Source organism: Triticum urartu, chromosome 3A, assembly GCF_056163025.1.
Source record: "Triticum urartu cultivar PI428250 chromosome 3A, HENAU_Tu73, whole genome shotgun sequence".
In the NCBI taxonomy this organism is placed as follows: Eukaryota; Viridiplantae; Streptophyta; class Magnoliopsida; order Poales; family Poaceae; genus Triticum; species Triticum urartu.
The window spans coordinates 128,947,133-128,972,508 of record NC_141875.1 but is presented as its reverse complement, the minus strand read 5'-3'; the positions used below and the strand labels follow the sequence as shown (position 1 = coordinate 128,972,508).

The 25,376-nt window shown below is 43.1% G+C and overlaps 1 long non-coding RNA gene across 2 annotated transcripts; it reads right to left on the bottom strand.

The window, feature by feature from the left end:
- Window positions 1-2,941: 2,941 nt before the first annotated feature.
- On the bottom strand, window positions 2,942-5,179 carry LOC125543289 (uncharacterized). 2 transcript variants are annotated; one of them, XR_007298367.2, is made up of 4 exons: window positions 4,598-5,179; window positions 4,290-4,427; window positions 3,924-3,989; window positions 2,942-3,028 (listed from the first exon to the last, which is right to left on the bottom strand). It is a non-coding gene; the product is annotated as an uncharacterized LOC125543289 (long non-coding RNA). The 2 variants fall into 2 exon arrangements; XR_015599647.1 differs by having other exon boundaries at window positions 4,290-4,381.
- Window positions 5,180-25,376: the final 20,197 nt, after the last annotated feature.

Below are 25,376 nucleotides of genomic sequence, written 5' to 3'. Positions count from 1 at the left end.
GTGAATTATTTTTGAACTTGGCAAGGAATAATTTTGACATATCTTTGAAAGATATGTCCCATTGGATTTATGAGAATTTTGTGGGATTCAATGGCAAAGCAGAAAGGTTGGTTGGTTCACAACCTAGGGAAAACTGGGTTATTGCTTTAATAGGAAAAATGAATCTTCCCAATAAAAAGAACATCGGGACATGGACTAAGATAAAAATGACATGATCTTGGGATGGAGTTGAGGATGACAAGCCACTTAGGAGCCTAGGAAGATATGATCTTCCCAAATTTCCAGACCACAAAGCCACAGAAAAAGAAATCAAAGCAATAATCCAAAGAAATCCAAAAGAAAAAGAAAAAGTCAAAATACAGGGTGTTTCACGAAGCGCGTATTGTATTGTTGCTACTAAGGAGAAAACGACGGGGTTTAATCATATTGCTTGGTTTTATTTTGTCTACATTATCTTCATGCATTACTCTGGTTGTTATGAACTAAATACGTAGAGAGGCAAGCATAGAAGTGCTCTTGGAGTGGAGTAATAGTAGTAGAAGAAGGCAGGAGTTGGTCTACTTGTCACGGATGTAATGCCTATGTACATGATGATGACATAACTATGCACTTTTCTATCAATTGCCCAATAGCAATTTGTCCATCCACCGTATCTATTTTTATGAAAGAGATGACTCTAGTGAAAATTATGGCCCTAGGGTCTATTTTAATCATATTACCAAAATAAAAAAATACCTTCATGCAATTTATTATCTTCTATTTTACTTTGAAAATTATCTATCACCTATTAGCAGATTTAATCCTTGCAATTAACGTGTATAAGGGGATTGACAACCCTCTTGCCCGTGTTGGGTGCAATTATTTGCTCTTGTGTGTAGGTACTATTGACGGTTGTTTGCGTGGTTCTCTTATTATTTCAATAACCTTGGTTATCTACTGAGGGAAATACTATCCGCTACTACATTTCTTCACCCTTCCTCTTTAGGGAAAATCCCAACAGAGCTCACAAGTAGCACGGTTCCGGAAGTACTCCTGTTTGGCCTGAACATACTCCGGATGCTCCTGTGAGAACCTCGCCATCGCCACCCCGTCGCTATCATCGGGACCAATGATAATTGATAACCCACAAGTATAGGGGATCATTTGTAGCCTTCTTCGATAAATAAGAGTGTCAAACCCAACGAGGAGCTAAAGGCATAACAAATATTCCCTCAAGTTCTATCGACCACTGATACAACTCTACACACACTTGACGTTTGCTTTATCGGAAACAAGTATGAAATTATTTTGTAGGTGTGATGCTAGAACTACTTTGCAAGAATAAAACTAGAAGTACTTTGCAAGATAATAAAATTTAGGTGTTTAGTAAAAGGGTTTGTGTCAACAAGAAAGTTATTTGTCCCTAGGCAATCGATAACAAGTACCAGTAATCATTCTTGCAATTCTATACGAGGGAGAGGCATGAGCTAACATACTTTCTCTACTTGGATCATATGCACTTATGATTGGAACTCTAGCAAGCATCCGCAAGTACTAAAGATCATTAAGGCCGTGAAACCCAACCATAGCATTAAGTATCAAGTCCTCTTTATCCCGTACGCCATAGCCCACCTACTCGGGTTTAAACTTCTATCACTCTCGCAACCCACCATAAGCGAACCACGAACATATTGCAACACCCTACAATAGGGTCCCCTCACGTTTGCGCGAGAACGGAGGGCACCGTAGGACAACACCATAAATAAAATATACAATCATACCAACCAAGATCACGATTAACCCACAGGACAAAACAGATCTACTCAAACATCATAGGATAACCATAGATCATTGGAAAATAATATATGGAGTTGAGCACCATCTTTAAGTAGAGATTACAGCGGGGAGAAGAGGTGTTACACCGCCGCATAAAGGGGGAGAGAGTTGGTGTTGACGGTAGCAAGATTATTGATGTAGATCGTCGTCCCGATCGTTGCCCCGACGGCACTCCGGCGCCACCGGGAGCGAGGGGGAGAGAGCCCCCTACTTCTTTTTCTTCCTTGGCCTCCCCCCTAGATGGGGAGGAGAATTCCCCCTCTGGTCCATGGTTTCCTATGGAGGCGGAGGGGCGGGAGCCCCTCCGAGATTGGATCTCCCTCTCTGTTCCCTTCTGTTTCGCGTTCCCCAGATCTAGCCCTTCACTATTTCTTAAATTCCCGGAGATCCGTAACTCCGATCGTGCTGAAATTTCTACACGTTTTTTCCATAAATTATCTTTCTTGCGCCAAAAGAAGGGCCCCAACCGACCTTCGAGGAGGACACAAGACACCTGGGTGCGCCAGGGGGTGCCTGGCGTGCCCTGGTGGGTTGTGGGCTCTGTGGCACTACAACATGACCCCTCCTATAGCAACGCTTTTTTCCGTATCTAAGAGTCCATATATGCGTTGCTAGTGTCTTTACCAACGGTTTTCGATGCGTTGCCTTATCCAGTGTTGCTAGAGCATAGTGCAACGCTTATATAGCCATTGGTAAAATGGACCGTTGCAAGAGTACAACACATAAACCGAATTTTACTACACTTTTATACGTTGGTGCTGAATGCACAAGAACCCCAGATCTCATTGCTTGTCAAAGAGAATTTGCAACACTTCATGTGTCCATACATATATAATGTGAATATTATTATTATATAATATATATTTCCAGCAATTAAATTAATGCTCCACATGTAGGAAAAAGGGATATACTCATGAGAGGAAGAAATCATATATTGGATGAACTGTTGGTTTACAATAGTGGATATTACATGAGGAACATCATCCAAATATGCTACATAATCTATGTATTTTCTTCACATCAAAACTTTGACTGACATAATCCATCAACATCCCTACAACTAAACTAATACGTAACTGAGGAACATCATCCAACAACATCAACAACATCCATACAACTTATCTAAAACTAAAAGCATCCATCATCATCATCATCATCATCATTGCAGTATACTTGCCACGCACCCATATAATCATCCATATATCTTCTGAATCTACAAAGAGAATAACAAATTGAACTGTTAACACACAATGCATTGACATGATGCAAGTAGTCATAGAGGCAAGATATTAGACATGTACAAAGGTTGAAGGCATACAAACACTAAAAATAGTAAGTCGTGTTGTCTCTATGTAGCAACAAAGTCTCTAGAGACTGCCCGTTTAGATGTCTTATTGTTTAGCCTATTAGCTTGAGCAAAATAGTTCAAAAAGGAGGCTTGATAGGGGGAGCTACACTTGTGTGAATGAGAAAAGTATGGCACCTCCGCCCAGATGTTGGAAGTTACACGACATTTATCATAATTTGCAGAATAAATCTGTATCTAAAAAACCTTTATCATTTAAACCTTCGAGGGGCTATTTTCTAAAGGTGTGGATTACATCAGTAGTATTTTCTTGAACTGTCAATTCCAACTGTCACAATATTTTATCCAGGTTTCTATATTGAGATTTTATGGAAAAGTTTTATCATTTGAGTAAATTCAAAATGGAGGACTGTCTTTATGTATATATCCAGGGTGTTAGCAAAACTTAATAATCAGGAAAGTTCTACTATTTGAACAACACATGGCAGTCTTAGCAAATAATGTACACTAAATACAAAATAAAAATACATACATGATCAGAGCATCGACTTGACGATATATGATGGTGTTGATTTTGTATAGTTATATATATTTACCAAGAAGATATCTACGAGAAAATCTATGATAAATCTCCAAGCATGGATATCTTAATGGCCATAACATCTTAATTAATAAATTGTTGAGCTAATCAAAGGAATGAATATTTAGATCACCTATTGTCAAATATATATTGCACAAATACGAAATCAAGATCAAGCTAAATTCTAGAATATATGTTAGCAGGAATCCATAAAGTACCTACCGTCTCGTTGAAAGGTATCAAATTCCGTTAGTAATTAGGCTGATCTGTCCACCTTCACATTATACACTACACATAGCAATACAAAAAGGATTAGTAACTGCAGTAGTATTAGTTTACTCAAGGAATGGCTTCTCCATTATATCATCACATCAAACAATGAGAAACAGAGGGAGGGAGCCTAGCAGGCTGATACTCAGACTCTTTTTATCTTTTGATGGAATGCCTTTTTCAATTAACGTTGCATCTATGATTTTAGGCTGATGCTGATGTGTGCAAATTTCAGGTTTGTCTCATACATTACCAACCAACATTAGAAAGGAAGGAGTCATGCATTACATTAAATTACCAGGGGGGAAGGCAAATGACCTTAGAATGTAGTGATGCAAACCATGTTCCAGCAATACACAAAAATTCCGACATATGCATCTCCTCAAGCCATGGTACACCATGACGCTTCTCTGTTTTGGAGCTCATTATGAACTGATCAATAGATGTACGCGCAATCTGAATCATGAATTAAATTCCAATAGAACAATTACTTGCATATGTGAGAAAACAAATTAGTTACAAAGCTCAGGAAATTATTTGCAATCAAATTAGGGATATCCATCAAACAAAATAACATATAATTGTTCAGTATAGTACTTGGTAGCATTAGTTAGATCGATCCGCACCTTGCTGCCACCATGATTGTGAACATCATGTGTCTTTTATGCCTCCAGGACCGCATCCAAGCATCATAGTGCTGCATCAGCCTGCACTTCTCAAAAATTAATTCATATATACAATTTGTTGTAGGAAGTGGAGACAGGACAACGTGTGTCGAGGCATCATGATAATAGAGGCAGCCAAAGCATCAAGTAATCAAAATCCACCAAAGCAGACCTGTAGGCTGCACTTTCTCACTAGAGCTTACGTCTCAAATTGCATGAGCACAACATAAAAATTCTCAGAAACGAAAACCAACTTCCTTCTTGCTCATTGGATACCTGCAATAAGTTTGCCCTACTTCATCGAATCTATGGTGGCAGCACAAGGGGTTAATCTTGCAGTTCAATCGAAGCATCAATCAACACTTTAGCAGCACAACAAAATCAAATTGATCACATGCAGCAGGCACTTGGGCCCAAGCAGTGGCAAATCATAACACCGCCAGAACAACAATGGCTCCTGATGTGCCACGAACCAGAGCGGAGAGGAGAAGTGGAACGACTCACCTGATCCATGTCCGCTTCATCCCGAGCAGCAACAATGTTGTCCACTGGCCATTCCTCCCTACACGTCTACAAGAGAAGAGAAGAGGTTATAGAAAGGGGGAGAGAGAGATTATGAAGCCAGGCGTGCACTCACCGGACGAGAGGAGAACGACATGGCCACCGGCGCCGTCGCCCATGCCCGAAACCCTAGCCATGGGGGGGGGGAGGACCACGGGTGGGCTTTGTTGGCCTCAAGCACCAGATCTAGCCGGATGGGAGGGTGCTGCGGTGAGAGGGGAGCTCGGGCCGTGTTTCGCGGTGGCGGGATTCGCCGGGCTTCGTCTGAATCATCCGCCGCGGGTGGCGCAGCAAGGAGCAGCGTGAAGAGAGAAAGATGGGCGCGAGAGGGGTGGGTGGGAAGGGGATGTTGCGGATCCTACAGCCTCCAGAGCTGCAAGGTGGGAGAAGAGGATGGGGAGGGCCGGCGGCGAGGTGGGCCGGAGAAGGAAGGGGAGGCGGTGGGTGGCGGCGAGGTGGGGGAGATAAGATGAATCAGGGGCTCTGTTTCTCGCGCGTCCCTCTCTCCTTTGCTCTGTTTTTTATTTCTTTCCTCTGTTTTTTAATGTACAAGGATAAGGCCGTGAGCTGCAACTCTGCAACGTATATCTGCACCGGTTATATGCGTATCTACTATGAATTTTGCAACGTATAGTGAAAATATTGTAGAATTTCTGTTGCTTTATAAAGGGTATCCTTGTAGTGTGGGCCCCCGTTTGCGTTGATTCCACCTCCCAAAAATCACATAAATTTGAAAATAAATCTCCGTAAATTTTCATCGCGTTTGGACTTCATTTGATATGGGTTTTTCGCGATACAAAAAACATGCAACAAACAGAAACTGGCAGTGGATCAATAGGTTAGTCCAATAAATCATATAAAAAGTTGCCAAAAATATGTGAAAGTTGTATAATATTGGCATGAAATAATTAAAAATTATAGATACGATGGAGACGTATCATCATCCCCAAGCTTAATTCCTGCTCGTCCTCAAGTAGGTAAATGATAAAAAGATAATTTTTGATGTGGAATGCTACCTAACATAAACTTGATCATATATCTAGTCATGGCATGAATATTAAGACATAAGTGATTCAAAGCAATAGTCTATAATTTAAAATAAAGACATCAATACTCAGGCATCCCAACAAAAAATCATGTATTTCAAAATATCAATGCTAAAGAAAGCCATCCCTACAAAATCATATAGTCTTGTCATGCTCTGTCTTCTTAACACAAAGTATTTATCATGCACAACCCCGATGACAGCCGAGCAATTGGTTCATACTTTTTAACGCGCTTCAGCTTTTTCAACCCTCACGCAATACATGAGCGCAAGCCATGGATATAGCACTATGGTGGAATAGAGTATGATGATAGGGGTAAATATAAAGAAGACAAAAAGTAAGAAAGTCTCACACCGATGCGGCTAACCAATGGGCTATGGAGATGTCCGTCAATCGATATCAATGTGAGGAGTAGGGATTGCCATGCAACGAATGCACTAAGAGCTATAAGTGTATGAAAGCTCAATATGAAAACTAAGTGGGTGTGCACTTCCTATAATGAAAAATTCCCACTAGTATATGAAAGTGACAATATATTAGACTCTCCATATGAAAAACATGGTGCTACTTTGAAGCACAAGTGTGGAACTAGCATGCCCCTTCTCTCTTTATTTATTTATTTCTTTTTCCTTTTTCCTTTTTTCCTTTTTTAATATTTTCTCTCTCTCAATGTCCGGAGTCTCATCCCGACTTGTGGGGGAATCATAGTCTCCATCATCCTTTCCTCACTCGGGCAATGCTCTAAAAATGAATAATGATGATCATCACACTTCTATTTACTTATAACAAATAAAAATTACAACTCGATACATATGACAAAGTATGACTCTATATGAATGCCTCTGGAAATGTACCAGGATGTGCAATGATCTATCGTAACATGTATGAAAAATGATGAACGGTGGCTGAGCCACAACTACTATGTCAGCTATATGATCATGCAAAGCAATATGACAATGAATGCTCAAGTCATCAAACGGAAGCGGTGGAAGTTGCATGGCAATATATCTCGCAATGGCCATGGAAAAGCCATAATAGGTAGGTATGGTGGCTGTTTTGAGGAAGATATAACTGTTGGGGAACGTTGCAGAAAACAAAAATTTTCCTACGGTTTCACCAAGATCCATCTAGGAGTTCATCTAGCAACGAGTGATTGGATTGCATCTACATACCTTTGTACATCACGCACGGAAGCGTTCAAAGAACGGGGATGAGGAAGTCGTACTCGACGTGATCCAAATCACCGGAGATCCTAGCGCCGAACGGACGGCACCTCCGCGTTCAACACATGTACGGTCAGCGTGACGTCTCCTCCTTCTTGATCCAGCAAGGGGGAAGGAGAGGTTGAGGAAGATGGCTCCAGCAGCAGCACGACGGCGTGGTGGTGATGGAGCTGCAGTACTCCGGCAGGGCTTCGCCAAGCACTATGGAGGAGGAGGATGTGTTGGAGAGGGAGAGGGAGGCACCAAAGGCGTGGTGTGAGAGGCCCTCCTTCCCCCACTATATATAGGGAGCCTAGGGGGGGCGCCGGCCCTAGGAGATGCAATCTCCTAGGGGGGGCGACGGCCAAGGGAGGAATCCCTCCTCCCCAAGGCACCTAGGAGGTGCCTTCCCCCTTTAGGACTCTTCCTTTCTTGATCTCTTGGCACATGGGCCTCTTGGGGCTGGTGCCCTTGGCCCATACAGGCCAAGGCGCACACCCCTACAGCCCATGTGGCCCCTCGGGGCAGGTGGCCCCACCCGGTGGACCCCCGGGACCCTTCCGGTGGTCCCGGTACAATACCGGTGACCCTGAAACTTGTCCCGATGCCCGAAATTGCACTTCCTATATATAATTCTTTACCTCCGGACCATTCCGGAACTCCTCGTGACGTCCGGGATCTCATCCGGGACTCCGAACAACATTCGGTTACTGCATATACATATCCCTACAACCCTAGCGTCACTGAACCTTAAGTGTGTAGACCCTACGGGTTCGGGAGACATGTAGACATGACCGAGACGACTCTCCGGCCAATAACCAACAGCGGGATCTGGATACCCATGTTGGCTCCCACATTCTCCTCGATTATCTCATCGGATGAACCACGATGTCGAGGATTCAATCAATCCCGCATACAATTCCCTTCGTCAATCGGTATGTTACTTGCCCGAGATCCGATCGTCGGTATCCCAATACCTCGTTCAATCTCGTTACTGGCAAGTCACTTCACTCGTACCGTAATGCATGATCCCGTGACCAGACACTTGGTCACTTTGAGCTCATTATGATGATGCATTACCGAGTGGGCCCAGTGATACCTCTCCGTCATATGGAGTGACAAATCCCAGTCTTGATCCGTGTCAACCCAACAGTCACTTTCGGAGATACCCGTAGTATACCTTTATAGTCACCCAGTTACGTTGTGACGTTTGGTACACCCAAAGCACTCCTACGGTATCCGGGAGTTACACGATCTCATGGTCTAAGGAAAAGATACTTGACATTGGAAAAACTCTAGCAAACGAACTATACGATCTTATGCTATGTTTAGGATTGGGTCTTGTCCATCACATCATTCTCCTAATGATGTGATCTCGTTATCAATGACATCTAATGTCCATAGTCAGGAAACCATGACTATCTGTTGATCAACGAGCTAGTCAACTAGAGGCTTACTAGGGACATGTTGGTGTCTATTATTCACACATGTATTACGATTTCCGGATAACACAATTATAGCATGAATAAAGACAATTATCATGAACAAGGAAATATAATAATAATGCTTTTATTATTGCCTCTAGGGCATATTTCCAACAGTCTCCCACTTGCACTAGAGTCAATAATCTATTTACATTGTGATGAATCGAACACCCATGGAATTCTGGTGTTGATCATGTTTTGCTCTAGGGAGAGGTTTAGTCAACGGATCTGCTACATTCAGGTCCGTATGTACTTTACAAATATCTATGTCTCCATCTTGAACATTTTCATGAATGGAGTTGAAGCGACGCTTGATGTGCCTTGTCTTCTTGTGAAACCTGGGCTCCTTGGCAAGTGCAATAGCTCCAGTGTTGTCACAGAAGAGTTTGATTGGCCCCGACGCATTGGGTATGACTCCTAGGTCGGTGATGAACTCCTTCACCAAAATTGCTTCATGCGCTGCCTCCGAGGCTGCCATGTACTCCGCTTCACATGTAGATCCCGCCACGACGCTCTGCTTGCAACTGCACCAGCTTACTGCCCCACCATTCAAAATATACACGTATCCGGTTTGTGACTTTGAGTCATCCAGATCTGTGTCGAAGCTAGCGTCGACGTAACCCTTTACGACGAGCTCTTCGTCACCTCCATAGACGAGAAACATTTCCTTAGTCCTTTTCAGGTACTTCAGGATATTCTTGACCACTGTCCAGTGTTCCTTGCCGGGATTACTTTGGTACCTACCTACCAAACTTACGGCAAGGTTTACATCAGGTCTGGTACACAGCATGGCATACATAATAGAACCTATGGCTGAGGCATAGGGGATGACACTCATCTCTTCTATATCTTCTGCCGTGGTCGGACATTGAGCTGAGCTCAATTTCACACCTTGCAACACAGGCAAGAACCCCTTCTTAGACTGATCCATATTGAACTTCTTCAATATCTTATCAAGGTATGTGCTTTGTGAAAGACCTATGAGGCGTCTTGATCTGTCTCTATAGATCTTGATGCCTAATATATAAGCAGCTTCTCCAAGGTCCTTCATTGAAAAACTCTTATTCAAGTAGGCCTTAATGCTGTCCAAGAGTTCTATATCATTTCCCATCAAAAGTATGTCATCTACATATAATATGAGAAATGCTACAGAGCTCCCACTCACTTTCTTGTAAACGAAGGCTTCTCCATAAGTCTGTGTAAACCCAAACGCTTTGATCATCTCATCAAAGCGAATGTTCCAACTCCGAGATGCTTGCACCAGCCCATAAATCGAGCGTTGGAGCTTGCACACCTTGTTAGCATTCTTAGGATCGACAAAACCTTCCGGCTGCATCATATACAATTCTTCCTTAAGGAAACCATTAAGGAATGCCGTTTTGACCTCCATTTGCCATATCTCATAATCATAGAATGCGGCAATTGCTGACATGATTCGGACGGACTTTAGCTTCGCTACGGCTGAGAAAGTCTCATCGTAGTCAACCCCTTGAACTTGTCGATAACCCTTAGCGACAAGGCGAGCTTTATAGATGGTCACATTACCATCCGCGTCTGTCTTCTTCTTAAAGATCCATTTATTTTCTATGGCTCACCGCTCAACGGGCAAGTCAGTCAAAGTCCATACTTCGTTTTCATACATGGATCCTATCTCGGATTTCATGGCTTCTAGCCATTTGTCGGAATCCGGGCCCGCCATCGCTTCTTCATAGTTCGAAGGTTCACCGTTGTCTAACAACATGATTTCCAAGACAGGGTTGCCGTACCACTCTGGTGCGGAACGTGTCCTTGTGGACCTACGAAGTTCAGTAGCAACTTGATCTGAAGTTTCATGATCATCATCATTAACTTCCTCTCTAGTCGGTGCAGGCACCTCAGGAACATTTTCTTGAGTTGCGCCATTTTCCGGTTCAAGAGGTAATACTTCATCAAGTTCTACTTTCCTCCCACTTACTTCTTTCGAGAGAAACTCTTTCTCTAGAAAGGACCCATTCTTGGCAACAAAGATCTTGCCTTCGGATCTGAGGTAGAAGGTATACCCAATAGTATCTTTAGGGTATCCTATGAAGACACATTTTTCCGATTTGGGTTCGAGCTTTTCAGGTTGAAGTTTCTTGACATAAGCATCGCATCCCCAAACTTTTAGAAACGACAGCTTAGGTTTCTTCCCAAACCATAATTCATACGGTGTCGTCTCAACGGATTTCGACGGAGCCCTATTTAAAGTGAATGCGGCAGTCTCTAAAGCATACCCCCAAAAACATAGCGGTAAATCGGTAAGAGACATCATAGATCGCACCATATCTAATAGAGTGCGATTACAACGTTCGGACACACCATTACGCTGAGGTGTTCCAGGCGACGTCAGTTGTGAAACTATTCCACATTTTCTTAAGTGTGTGCCAAACTCATGACTCAAGTATTCTCCTCCACGATCTGATCGCAGGAACTTGATTTTCCTGTCACGTTGATTCTCAACCTCACTCTGAAATTCCTTGAACTTTTCAAAGGTCTCAGACTTGTGTTTCATTAAGTAGACATACCCATATCTACTCAAGTCATCAGTTAGAGTGAGAACATAACGATAGCCACCGCGAGCCTCAACACTCATTGGACCGCACACATCAGTATGTATGATTTCCAATAAGTTGGTTGCTCGCTCCATTGTTCCTGAGAACGGAGTCTTGGTCATTTTGCCCATGAGGCATGGTTCGCACGTGTCAAATGATTCATAATCAAGAGACTCTAAAAGTCCATCAACATGGAGCTTCTTCATGCGTTTGACACCTATGTGGCCAAGGCGGCAGTGCCACAAGTATGTGGGACTATCATTATCAATCTTACATCTTTTGGTATTCACACTATGAATATGTGTAGCATTACGCTCGAGATTCATTAAGAATAAACCATTCACCATCGGAGCATGATCATAAAACATATCTCTCATATAAATAGAACAACCATTATTCTCGGATTTAAATGAGTAGCCATCTCGAATTAAATGAGATCCTGATACAATGTTCATGCTCAAACTTGGCACTAAATAACAATTATTGAGGTTCAAAACTAATCCCATAGGTAAATGTAGAGGTAGCGTGCCGACGGCGATCACATCGACCTTGGAACCATTCCCGACGCGCATCGTCACCTCGTCCTTCGCCAGTCTCCGCTTATTCCGCAGCTCCTGCTTTGAGTTACAAATGTGAGCAACTGCACCGGTATCAAATACCCAGGAGCTACTACGAGTACTGGTAAGGTACACATCAATTACATGTATATCACATATACCTTTTGTTTTGCCGGCCTTCTTGTCTGCTAAGTATTTGGGGCAGTTCCGCTTCCAATGACCGCTTTCCTTGCAATAAAAGCACTCAGTCTCGGGCTTGGGTCCATTCTTTGGCTTCTTCCCGGCAGCTTGCTTGCCGGGCGCGGCAACTCCCTTGCCGTCTTTCTTGAAGGTTTTCTTACCCTTGCCTTTCTTGAACTTAGTGGTTTTATTCACCATCAACACTTTATGTTCCTTTTTGACTTCTACCTCTGCTGATTTCAGCATTGCAAATACCTCCAGAATGGTCTTTTCCATCCCCTGCATATTGAAGTTCATCACAAAGCTCTTGTAGCTCGGTGGAAGCGACTGAAGGATTCTGTCAATGACCGCTTCATCCGGGAGATTAACTCCCAGCTGAGTCAAGCGGTTATGCAACCCAGACATAGTGAGTATGTGCTCACTGACAGAACTGTTTTCCTCCATCTTACAGCTGAAGAAATTGTCGGAGACTTGATCTCTCTCGACCCGGGCATGAGCTTGGAAAACCATTTTCAGCTCTTCGAACATCTCATATGCTCCGTGTCTCTCAAAACGCTTTTGGAGCCCCGGCTCTAAGCTGTAAAGCATGCCGCACTGAACGAGGGAGTAGTCATCGGTACGTGCCTGCCAAGCATTCATAACGTCTTGTTCTGCAGGGAGAACAGGTGCGTCACCCAGCGGTGCTTGTAGGACATAATCTTTCTTGGCAGCTATGAGGATGATCCTCAGGTTCCAGACCCAGTCCGTGTAGTTGCTGCCATCGTCTTTCAGCTTGGTTTTCTCTAGGAACGCGTTGAAGTTGAGGACTACGTTGGCCATTTGATCTACAAGACATATTGTAAAATTTTAGACTAAGTTCATGATAATTAAGTTCATCTAATCAAATTATTCAATGAACTCCCACTTAGATAGACATCCCTCCTATAATCTAAGTATAACATGATCCGAGTTAACTAGGCCGTGTCCGATCATCACGTGAGACAGACTAGTCAACATCGGTGAACATCTTCATGTTGATCGTATCTTCTATATGACTCATGCTCGACCTTTTGGTCTTCTGTGTTCCGAGGCCATGTCTGTACATGCTAGGCTCGTCAAGTCAACCTAAGTGTTTGCATGTGTAAATCTGTCTTACACCCGTTATATGTGAACGTTGGAATCTATCACACCTTATCATCACGTGGTGCTTCGAAACAACAAACTGTCGCAACAGTGCACAGTTAGGGGGAACACTTTCTTGAAATTATTATGAGGGATCATCTTATTTACTACCGTCGCTCTAAGAAAACAAGATGCAAAAACATGATAAACATCACATGCAATCAAATAATAATAGTGACATGATATGGCCAATATCACATAGCTCCTTTGATCTCCATCTTGGGGCTTCATGATCATCTTGTCACCGGCATGACACCATGATCTCCATCATCATGATCTCCATCATCGTGTCTCCATGAAGTTGCTCGCCAACTATTACTTCTACTACTATGGCTAACGCGTTTAGCAATAAAGTAAAGTAATTTACATGGCGTTTCTCAATGACATGGAGGTCATACAAAAAATAAAGACAACTCCTATGGCTCCTGCCGGTTGTCATACTCATCGACATGCAAGTCATGATTCCTATTACAATAGCATGAACATCTCATACATCACATATATATCATTCATCATTCATCACAACTTTGGCCATATCATATCACAAAGCACTAGCTGCAAAAACAAGTTAGACGTCCTCTAATTGTTGTTGCAAGTTTTACGTGGCTGAAATAGGGTTCTAGCAAGAACGTTTTCTTACCTACGTGAAAGCCACAACATGATTTTTCAACTTCTATTTACCCTTCATAAGGACCCTTTTCGTCGAATCCGCTCCAACTAAAGTGGGAGAGACAGACACCCGCCAGCCACCTTATGCAACTTGTGCATGTTAGTCGGTGGAACCGGTCTCACGTAAGCGTACGTGTAAGGTTGGTACGGGCCGCTTCATCCCACAATACCGTTGAAGCAAGATAAGACTAGTAGCGGCAAGAAAGTTGACAACATCAACGCCCACAACAAATTATGTTCTACTCGTGCAAGAGAACTACGCATAGACCTAGCTCATGATACCACTGTTGGGGAACGTTGCAGAAAACAAAAATTTCCTACGGTTTCACCAAGATCCATCTAGGAGTTCATCTAGCAACGAGTGATTGGATTGCATCTACATACCTTTGTAGATGACGCACGGAAGCGTTCAAAGAACGGGGATGAGGAAGTCGTACTCGACGTGATCCAAATCACCGGAGATCCTAGCGCCGAACGGACGGCACCTCCGCGTTCAACACACGTACGGTCAGCGTGACGTCTCCTCCTTCTTGATCCAGCAAGGGGGAAGGAGAGGTTGAGGAAGATGGCTCCAGCAGCAGCACGACGGCGTGGTGGTGATGGAGCTGCAGTACTCCGGCAAGGCTTCGCCAAGCACTATGGAGGAGGAGGATGTGTTGGAGAGGGAGAGGGAGGCACCAAAGGCATGGTGTGAGAGGCCCTCCTTCCCCCACTATATATAGGGAGCCTAGGGGGGGGGGCACCGGCCCTAGGAGATGCAATCTCCTAGGGGGGGCGGCGGCCAAGGGAGGAATCCCTCCTCCCCAAGGCACCTAGGAGGTGCCTTCCCCCTTTAGGACTCTTCCTTTCTTGATCTCTTGGCGCATGGGCCTCTTGGGGCTGGTTCCCTTGGCCCATACAAGCCAAGGCGCACACCCCTACAGCCCATGTGGCCCCCGGGGCAGGTGGCCCCACCCGGTGGACCCCGGGACCCTTTCGGTGGTCCCGGTACAATACCGGTGACCCCGAAACTTGTCCCGATGCCCGAAATAACACTTCCTATATATAATTCTTTACCTACGGACCATTCCGGAACTCCTCGTGACGTCCGGGATCTCATCCGGGACTCCGAACAACATTCGGGTTACTGCATATACATATCCCTACAACCCTAGCGTCACCGAACCTTAAGTGTGTAGACCCTACGGGTTCGGGAGACATGTAGACATGACCGAGACGACTCTCCGGCCAATAACCAACAGCGGGATCTGGATACCCATGTTGGCTCCCACATGCTCCTCGATGATCTCATCGGATGAACCATGATGTCGAGGATTCAATCAATCCCGCATACAATTCCCTTCGTCAATCGGTATGTTACTTGCCCGAGATCCGATCGTCGGTATCCCAATACCTCGTTCAATCTCGTTACCGGCAAGTCACTTTACTCGTACCGTAATGCATGATCCCGTGACCAGACACTTGGTCACTTTGAGCTCATTATGATGATGCATTACTGAGTGGGCCCAGTGATACCTCTCCGTCATATGGAGTGACAAATCCCAGTCTTGATCCGTGTCAACCCAACAGTCACTTTCGGAGATACCCGTAGTATACCTTTATAGTCACCCAGTTACATTGTGACGTTTGGTACACCCAAAGCACTCCTACGGTATCCGAGAGTTACACGATCTCATGGTCTAAGGAAAAGATACTTGACATTGGAAAAACTCTAGCAAACGAACTATACGGTCTTATGCTATGTTTAGGATTGGGTCTTGTCCATCACATCATTCTCCTAATGATGTGATCTCGTTATCAATGACATCTAATGTCCATAGTCAGGAAACCATGACTATCTGTTGATCAACGAGCTAGTCAACTAGAGGCTTACTAGGGACATGTTGGTGTCTATTATTCACACATGTATTACGATTTCCGGATAACACAATTATAGCATGAATAAAGACAATTATCATGAACAAGGAAATATAATAATAATGCTTTTATTATTGCCTCTAGGGCATATTTCCAACAATAACAAGGCTTATGTGTGATATAGCGTATCGTATCACGGGGTTTGGATGCACCTGCGAAGTTTGCACCATGTCTCGATGTGAGAAAGGTCAATGCATGGTGTCGTAGAGGCTAGCAAATTGCGGAAAGGTAAGAGTGCGTATAATCCATGGACTCACATTAGTCATAAAGAACTCATATACTTATTGCAAAAGTTTATTAGCCCTCGAAGCAAAGTACTACTACGCATGACCCTAGGGGGATAGATTGGTAGGAAAATACCATCGCTCGTCCCCGACTGCCACTCATAAGGAAGAAAATCAATAATAAATCATGCTCCAACTTCATAGCATAACGAGAGACTATACGTGCATGCTTCAGGCATCACAAACCTTAACACCTATATTCTTACTAAACACAACCATTTACTAGTACCTCCCACATATTCCATCTCTATATCGCAAAACTATTGCAAGGAATCAAACATATCATATTCAGTGATCCATAAGTTTTATGTAGGATTTTATGACTAACCATGCAAATGACCAATTCATGTTGACTCTCTAGATAGATATAAGTGGAGCATGAGAGTTTAATTCTTTCTACAAAATACCATGCTATAATAAATATAAGTGAAGCAAAAGAGAATTCTTCAAACAACGGTTTTCTATGTGAAGAGAAACAGGCAATCCAAACTTCAAATGATATAAGTGAAGCACATGAAGCATTCTATAAAGCCATACTCAAAAGATATAAGTGAAGTGCAATTAGCATTCTATAAATTAACCATGTACTATCTCATACCAACATGGTGCATAAAAGAAAAATGAAAACTAAATGCAAAATACGCTCCAAGATTTGCACATATCACATGAACGAAACGAATCTAAAAACATACCGATACTTGTTGAAGAAAGATGGGATGCCTTCCAGGGCATCCCCAAGCTTAGATGCTTGAGTCTCCTTGAATATTTACTTGGGGTGCCTTGGGCATCCCCAAGCTTGAGCTCTTGCCTCTCCTCCTTCTCCTCACATCGAGACCTCCTCGATATTCGAACACTTCATCCACACAAAACTTAACCGAACTTTTAGTGGCGGGGTTAGTGAATATGGTAATGAAATTCCATCATGTACTGCTGCAACATTATTGTATAATTATAAACAAACATTACCCATTGTATGCTATCACAATTCAATGGCCCCAAGTCAAGGAGGCTTCAACAAGAATTCAAACATACGCAAATAACGAAGCTATAACAGCAATCTGTGAAAACAGGACAGTCTATAAAGATTTGAACATCCACCATACTTCTGTAAATCAAAAAATTCTGAAAAATTAGGACAAAATAAAAAATTTGTATAGAAAGACTGTGCAAAAAGTTTCAGAACCGTTTGACGTACCAGTTTCCTTGAGCATGAACAAAGTTCAAGGAGCTCCGCCACTTCAACAATGCTTGTCTCTCTCACTTTCACTTTCCTTTTTGAAAAGTTTTGTGTTCCCCTCTATATTTTTTTAACTTTATAAAAGCACTCAACATAAATAAATGACTCTATAAAACTTCCAGATTGTCTCCCTGGCAGCGCTTTCTTTAAAGCCATTAAGCTAGGCATAAAGTGCTCAAGTAATGAATCCACCCGGATCCCAAGGTATATCAAAGCCAATTTGAATCAACAATGATTTAGCATTTAGTGGTGAGCACAAAGAAACATTTATGTTGCAATGACGAAGTCTAACTCTCTTCCTATGCATCGGCATGTCATACAAGAACAATTCATGCGCATCAAGTAAAGGCCAATACATAGCATAAGTAGTTTCTTGCAATTTTATCATGTTGGAAACATAGAAAGGCAGAGACGTAGTTCCTCTCTCATAATAATTGCATGTAGGAGTAGCAAGCACATGCATATTATATTCATCAAAATCATCATGTGCAACGGTAAAAGGCAACCCATCAATATAATTCTTAACAAGAGCAAACTTCTCTGATATAGTGTAGTTGGGAGAATTCAAAAAGATAATAGGACTATCATGTGTGGGTGCAATAGCAACAATGTCATTCTTAACATAAGGAACTATAACAAGTTCATCTCCATAAGCATAATTCATATTGGCATCTTGGCCACAAGCATAGCAAGCATCAAGTTCATCAAACAAGGATATTTCAAATGAATCAACGGGATCATAACAATTATCATAGCATTCATCCTTCGGTAAGAATGAAGGGGCATTAAATAATGTATGAGTTGAAGAGTTACTCTCATTAGAAGGTGGGCACGGGTAGCTAATCCGCTCTTCCTCCGTTTGTTCTTCGCTCTCCTCCTCATTCTTTTCATCCAATGAGCTCACAGTTTCATCATTTTCTTCTTCCATAGACTCATGCAAAATGTTAGTCTCTTCTTGGACAGCGGAGATATTCTCAATAAATGCATCAATATCGCAATTGTATTTATAATTATAATAGAAATATTTAAGAATAGCAAGATTTTCAGGTCTATATCCAACATCCACTACTGCAGGATGCTGCTAACGCGACACTACGATCAGAGACCCTTTCATGAAACCGTGTGCGATGCATTAATCACAAACAGAGATGTAAAAAACCCGTCAAATAAGGTGCAAAACGTTTGCAATGGAGGATGCATCAAACAGGGTTCAGATTTTAGTTGCGTGTGCGATCCAGGGCATATGGTTCAGTCCAATGAACTGTTTGTCATGGGGCGGAACAAAAGAAATGGGCAGCCTGATGAAGGCGTGTGCGATATAGAGCATACGATTCACTCGGTTGAACTATTTGTGATTAGGCAACACAAAAGAAACAGGCAGCCAGATGAAGAGTTATGCAATATACACCATACGGTTCACTCGGATGAACTGTTTGTGATTAGGCAACACAAAAGAAACAGTCAGCCAGATCAAGGTGTGTGTGATTGAGGGCATACGCTTCAGAAGGATTAACTGTTTGCGATTAGGCAACAGAATAAAAACGGGTAAGCCAGATCAAAGTGTCTGCGATTGATGGCATACACTTCACATGGATGAACTGTTTGTGATTAGCCACAACAAACTGAAACAATTAGATAGATCAACGTGTGTGCACTAGACGGGCACACCCATTCTAATTAAAAGAAGCGTGTGCGATGATAATAAAGAGCACGCACGGTTGCTGGAACAAGACATGTGCTGACATTGCCTATTGTGGTGCACCCTATGGTGCAAACGCCACGTACGCGGCCGAGAAGGCATACGTGCCCACGTAACGCCTTCCGGGAATAGTGCCGCACTTATAACCGTCAGTAAATTTTTAGCATGCATCCCGTCACAATTTTTTTAGAAGAACAGGGAGGCCGCGTCCTGTCACATTCCAAATTGCAAACCTGTTCACACCGATCAAAACCTAAACGGTTTCCCACTTAGGAGCGTATTACTACGCGGATATAAATACTACTACTCGAAGATTACTGCACATTCCTCCTCAACTCCTCATCCACAAAAAGTCAAAAACAAACAAGTCATTCATCATCGTTCCCTTGTGGCCGTGGCCAGCGTGAGTTCTGGGTCGAGAGATTGCCACTAGGGAGAGGCGAGCCTAAAAGCGGGAGCACGATAGATGTCCCGCCTCGCTGCGAAAGCAGCCAACATGTCCCGCCGCACGGCCGTAGCAGCAGAGAGGTCCCACCACGCCGCCGAAGCAGCAGACTGGTCCGGACGCGCCCCGGAAGCAGAAGAGATGTCCCGCCGCACTGCGAATGCAATAGAGATGTCCTCCCGCGCTGCGGCGTCCTAGGAAAATGCCTCGCAGGCAGGCGACGACTCTTACAGGCGCATGCGTGCCCTCGTCCTTAGGCAGATGGATCAGATCTCCAGGTGGGCGAGGTTGCAGGATGACCTGCAAGCCTCGTTTGAATAGTCTACCGACGTCATCCAGCAACTAAATGAGAGCAATGCGAAGCTCCAGGCCGAGCGCGACCTGCTAAGGGCGAAGATCGTCGGAAGTGTGGAGCAGCAGGAGCAGACCACTGCCTTGTTGAAGAGGACCAGCGTCATTGTCGAGAAACTTATGGACGAGAATGCCATGCTGCGCATCGAGCGCAGAAGGCTGGTGGAGGAATCCGTGGATGCTCTCAACCAGCATCTTGAGGACAAGAAATAGCTCGTCGCCGCTCGCCGCGGAGACTAGTTCCCGCGGCCTGCAGCAACACATCAAGAAAGTAGAGATCAACGAACCAGATCGTTGTCTTCCTTCTTCTTTTGCCCTTTTGTATTTCGGGCGTTTCCACATGTGGCTTTTTTTAATTATGTTTCTAAATATGAAAGACAATTATTATCCACTGTCATCGTCCTTATATTCATCATGCTTGCTATAAGTCGCAGTCGATGCTATAAAGGTCCGTCGGATCTTACATCAAGATCCGTGCAAAACTTTCTTTTCAGATTTTCATTTTTCTCTCTTAAATCTCAGTCCAGTGAGACATATAGCCACGCCGTAGAACAGGTGCTTAGGCGCCATTAATGGAGACGTTGGGAGGGAGGTGCGCGGTGGGTAGCGGTCAAAAGGGCTCTCCTCCCGATGAGCGTAGGGGTTTGATCGCATGCCTCCTGTACTCAAATAGCTACCCCTCACGGCACCTCCTAGCCAATAAAGACGCGTGGCTGCATGTAATTGGTAAGTCAAACGCCCACGATTTTAATAATACTTGTGTTTCCGATTTGTAACGTGACAACACTTGTTCCAAAATGACTTTGTTGATTGTTAATGTGTGCGCGTTTACAAATCGGACAGAAAAATTATCACATCATGTTGGTGCCATGTCATGAGACCATGCCAAGTTTCATGATTTTCAAGCGTGTTTTGGAATTATAGGTATAAAAAACCAAGTTTCTGAATCATTCCGGCCGAGCCACGACGCCCAGATGTTTGAATTTCACTCCCATCTCTTGCATGGGACCTAGAAATTCACCCATGTGTATTTTCAAACAACTATGGTGCAATGGAGCATGTGCTTGTAGTTCGAATTTGAATTATGCACATTAAATGCCCAAAAACTCAATTAATGTATAAAAAGGCCAAACGAACCCGAAATAATTCCAAAATTTAGCACGGTAGTTCTATTTGGTCTAATCTGTCTGTGTAAAAAAATTAAGGCGGGAGAAGGCAGTGTACGTATGTCGTTTCGCACATGGAGGTGACACGTTCCCTCTCGGAACCATGAGCCTTCTTGAGGGAAACTACGGTTTGCAAGAATCTTACACCAAAGCTTGTCCCAATTCGGCCAAAAAAAATTACCACAGCATGTTGGTGCCATGTCATGAGACCATGCCAAGTTTCATGATTTTCATGCGTGTTTTGGAATTACTGTAATTAAAAAACCAAGTTTCTCAACCTTTTCGGCCGAGCCACGACGCCCAGATGTTTGAATTTCACTCCCATATCCTGCATGGGACCTAGAAATTCACCCAAGGACACACATGTGATTTTTCAAACAACTTTGGTGCACTGGAGCCTGTGCTTGTAGTTCAAATTTGAATTATGCACACTAAATGCCCAGAAACTCAATTAATGTATAAAAAAGGCGAAACGAGCCCAGAATAATTCCAAATTTTAGCATGGTACTTTTATTTGGTCTAATCTGGCTGTGTAAAAATATTAAGGCGGGAGAAGGCAGTGTACGCATGTTGTTTCGCACACAGAGGTGACACATTCCCTCCCGGAACCACGAGCCTTCTTAAGGGAAGCTCCGATTTGCAAAAAGCTTACACCAAAGCTTGTCCCAATTCGGCCAAAAAAATTACCGCTGCATGTTGGTGCCATGTCATGAGACCATGCCAAGTTTCATGATTTTCATGCGTGTTTTGGAATTACAGGATTGGAAAATCAAGTTTCTCAATCTTTTCGGCCGAGCCACGACGCCCGGATATTTGAATTTCACTCCCAAATCTTGCATGAGACCTAGAAATTCACCCAAGGAAACACATGTGATTTTTCAAACAACTTTGGTGCACTGGAGCCTGTGCTTGTAGTTCAAATTTGAATTATGCACATTAAATGCCCAGAAACTCAATTAATGTATAAAAAGGCAAAACGAGCCCGGAATAATTCCAAAATTTAGCACGGTACTTCTATTTGGTCTAATCTGGTTGTTTTAAAAAATTAAGGCGGGAGAAGGCAGTGTACGTATGTCCTTTCGCACACGGAGGTGACACGTTCCCTCTCGGAACCACGAGCTTTCTTGAGGGAAGCTCTGGTTTGCAAGAAGCTTACACCAAAGATTGTCCCAATTCGGCCAAAAAAATTACCTCAACATGTTGGTGCCATGTCATGACACCATGTCAAGTTTCATGATTTTCAGCCATGTTTTGGAATATCAGGGATTAAAAAACCAAGTTTCTCAATCTTTCCGGCGACGCCCAGATATTTGAATTTCACTCCCATCTCTTGCATGGGACCTAGAAATTCAACCAAGGACACACATGTGATTTTTCAAACAACTTTGGAGCACTGGAGCATGTGCTAGTAGTTCGAATTTGAATTGTGCACATTAAATGCCCAAAAACTCAATTAATGTATAAAAAAGGCCAAGCGAACACGAAATAATTACAAAATTTAGCACCATACTTCTATTTGGTCTAATCTGGCTGTGTAAAAAAAATTAAGGCGGGAGAAGGCAGTGTACGTATGTCGTTTCGCACACAGAGGTGACATGTTCCGTCTCAGAACCACGAGCCTTCTTGAGGAAAGCTCCGGTTTGCAAGAAGCTTACACCAAAGCTTGTCCCAATTCGGCCAAAAAAATTACCGCAACATGTTGGTGCCATGTCATGACACCATGCCAAGTTTCATGATTTTCAGGCGTGTTTTGGAATTACAGGAATTAAAACCAAGTTTCTCAATCTTTCCGGCCGAGCCACGATGCCCAGATGTTTGAATTTCACTCCCATCTCTTGCATGGGACCTAGAAATTCACCCAAGGAAACACATGTGATTTTTCAAACAACTTTGGTGCATTGGATCCTGTGCTTGTAGTTCAAATTTGAATTATGCACATCAAATGCCTAGAAATTCAATTAATGTATAAAAAAGGTGAAACGAGCCCGGAATAATTCCAAAATTTAGCACGGTACTTCTATTTGGTCTAATCTGGATGTGTAAAAAAATTAAGACGGGAGAAGGCAGTGCACGTATATCATTTCACACATGGAGGTGACATGTTCCCTCTTGGAACCACGAGCCTTCTTGAGGGAAGCTCCGGTTTGCAAAAGCCTACACCAAAGCTTGTCCCAATTCGGCCAAAAAAATTACCGCTGCATGTTGGTGCCATGTCATGACACCATGTCAAGTTTCATGATTTTCAGCCGTGTTTTGGAATATCAGGAATTAAAAAACCAAGTTTCTCAATCTTTCCGGCGACGCCCAGATATTTGAATTTCACTCCCATCTCTTGCATGGGACCTAGAAATTCAACCAAGGACACACATGTGATTTTTCAAACAACTTTGGAGCACTGGAGCATGTGCTAGTAGTTCGAATTTGAATTGTGCACATTAAATGCCCAAAAACTCAATTAATGTATAAAAAAGGCCAAGCGAACACGAAATAATTACAAAATTTAGCACCATACTTCTATTTGGTCTAATCTGGCTGTGTAAAAAAAATTAAGGCGGGAGAAGGCAGTGTACGTATGTCGTTTCGCACACAGAGGTGACATGTTCCGTCTCAGAACCACAAGCCTTCTTGAGGAAAGCTCCGGTTTGCAAGAAGCTTACACCAAAGCTTGTCCCAATTCGGCCAAAAAAATTACCGCAACATGTTGGTGCCATGTCATGACACCATGCCAAGTTTCATGATTTTCAGGCGTGTTTTGGAATTACAGGAATTAAAACCAAGTTTCTCAATCTTTCCGGCCGAGCCACGATGCCCAGATGTTTGAATTTCACTCCCATCTCTTGCATGGGACCTAGAAATTCACCCAAGGAAACACATGTGATTTTTCAAACAACTTTGGTGCATTGGATCCTGTGCTTGTAGTTCAAATTTGAATTATGCACATCAAATGCCTAGAAATTCAATTAATGTATAAAAAAGGTGAAACGAGCCCGGAATAATTCCAAAATTTAGCACGGTACTTCTATTTGGTCTAATCTGGATGTGTAAAAAAATTAAGACGAGAGAAGGCAGTGCACGTATATCATTTCACACATGGAGGTGACATGTTCCCTCTTGGAACCACGAGCCTTCTTGAGGGAAGCTCCGGTTTGCAAAAGCCTACACCAAAGCTTGTCCCAATTCGGCCAAAAAAATTACCTCTGCATGTTGGTGCCATGTCATGACACCATGTCAAGTTTCATGATTTTCAGCCGTGTTTTGGAATTACAGGAATTAAAAAACCAAGTTTTTCAATCTTTCTGGCCGAGCCACGACGCCCAGATGTTTGAATTTCACTCCCATCTCTTGCATGGGACCTATAAATTCACCCAAGGACACACATGTGATTTTTCGAACAACTTTGGTGCACTGAAGCATGTGCTTGTAGTTGAAATTTGAATTATGCACATTAAATGCCCAGAAACTCAATTAATGTATAAAAAGGCCAAACGAACACGGAATAATTTCAAAATTTAACACGATACTTCTATTTGGGCTAATCTGCCTGTGTAAAAAAATTTAGGCGGGAGAAGGCAGTGTACGTATGTCGTTTCGCACACGAAGGTGACACGTTCCCTCTCGGAACCAGGAGCCTTCTTGAGGGAAGCTCTGGTTAGCAAGAAGTTTACACCAAAGCTTGTCCCAATTCGGCCAAAAAATTTACTGCAGCATGTTGGTGCCACACTACTAGGGAAAAGCCTACCAGCAGCGAGGGTTTTGGGCCTCTCAGTAGCACGGGCACCAGCGCTACTAATAAGGCGCTACAGCTACCGTATAGCAGTAGCGCCGGTTGTCCCACGCTACTGCTATATATGAATAGCTGTAGCGCTCTTTGGGAAAGGGCGCTACTGATATTATCTGCAGCGCTGTTTGCTGGGACGCGCTACTGACAATGCGGCGCTACTGCTAAATTTCCCCCCTCGCTACTACTAGTTTATTTATTAGTTTTTTTCCTGCATATTTGTTTTGTATTTGAATAGGCTTTATACAATAATCTTTAGCATATCATACACATACAAATGTAATCATAGCATATACATACAATTAGTCTCATCAAATCATGTCATCATCATAATCATCATCCAACACAAAGTGGTCTCTTGTCATCATCTCGAAAATAGCGATACAAGTCTCGAATGATATGCAAATACATCATCATCCATCTAAACAATGAT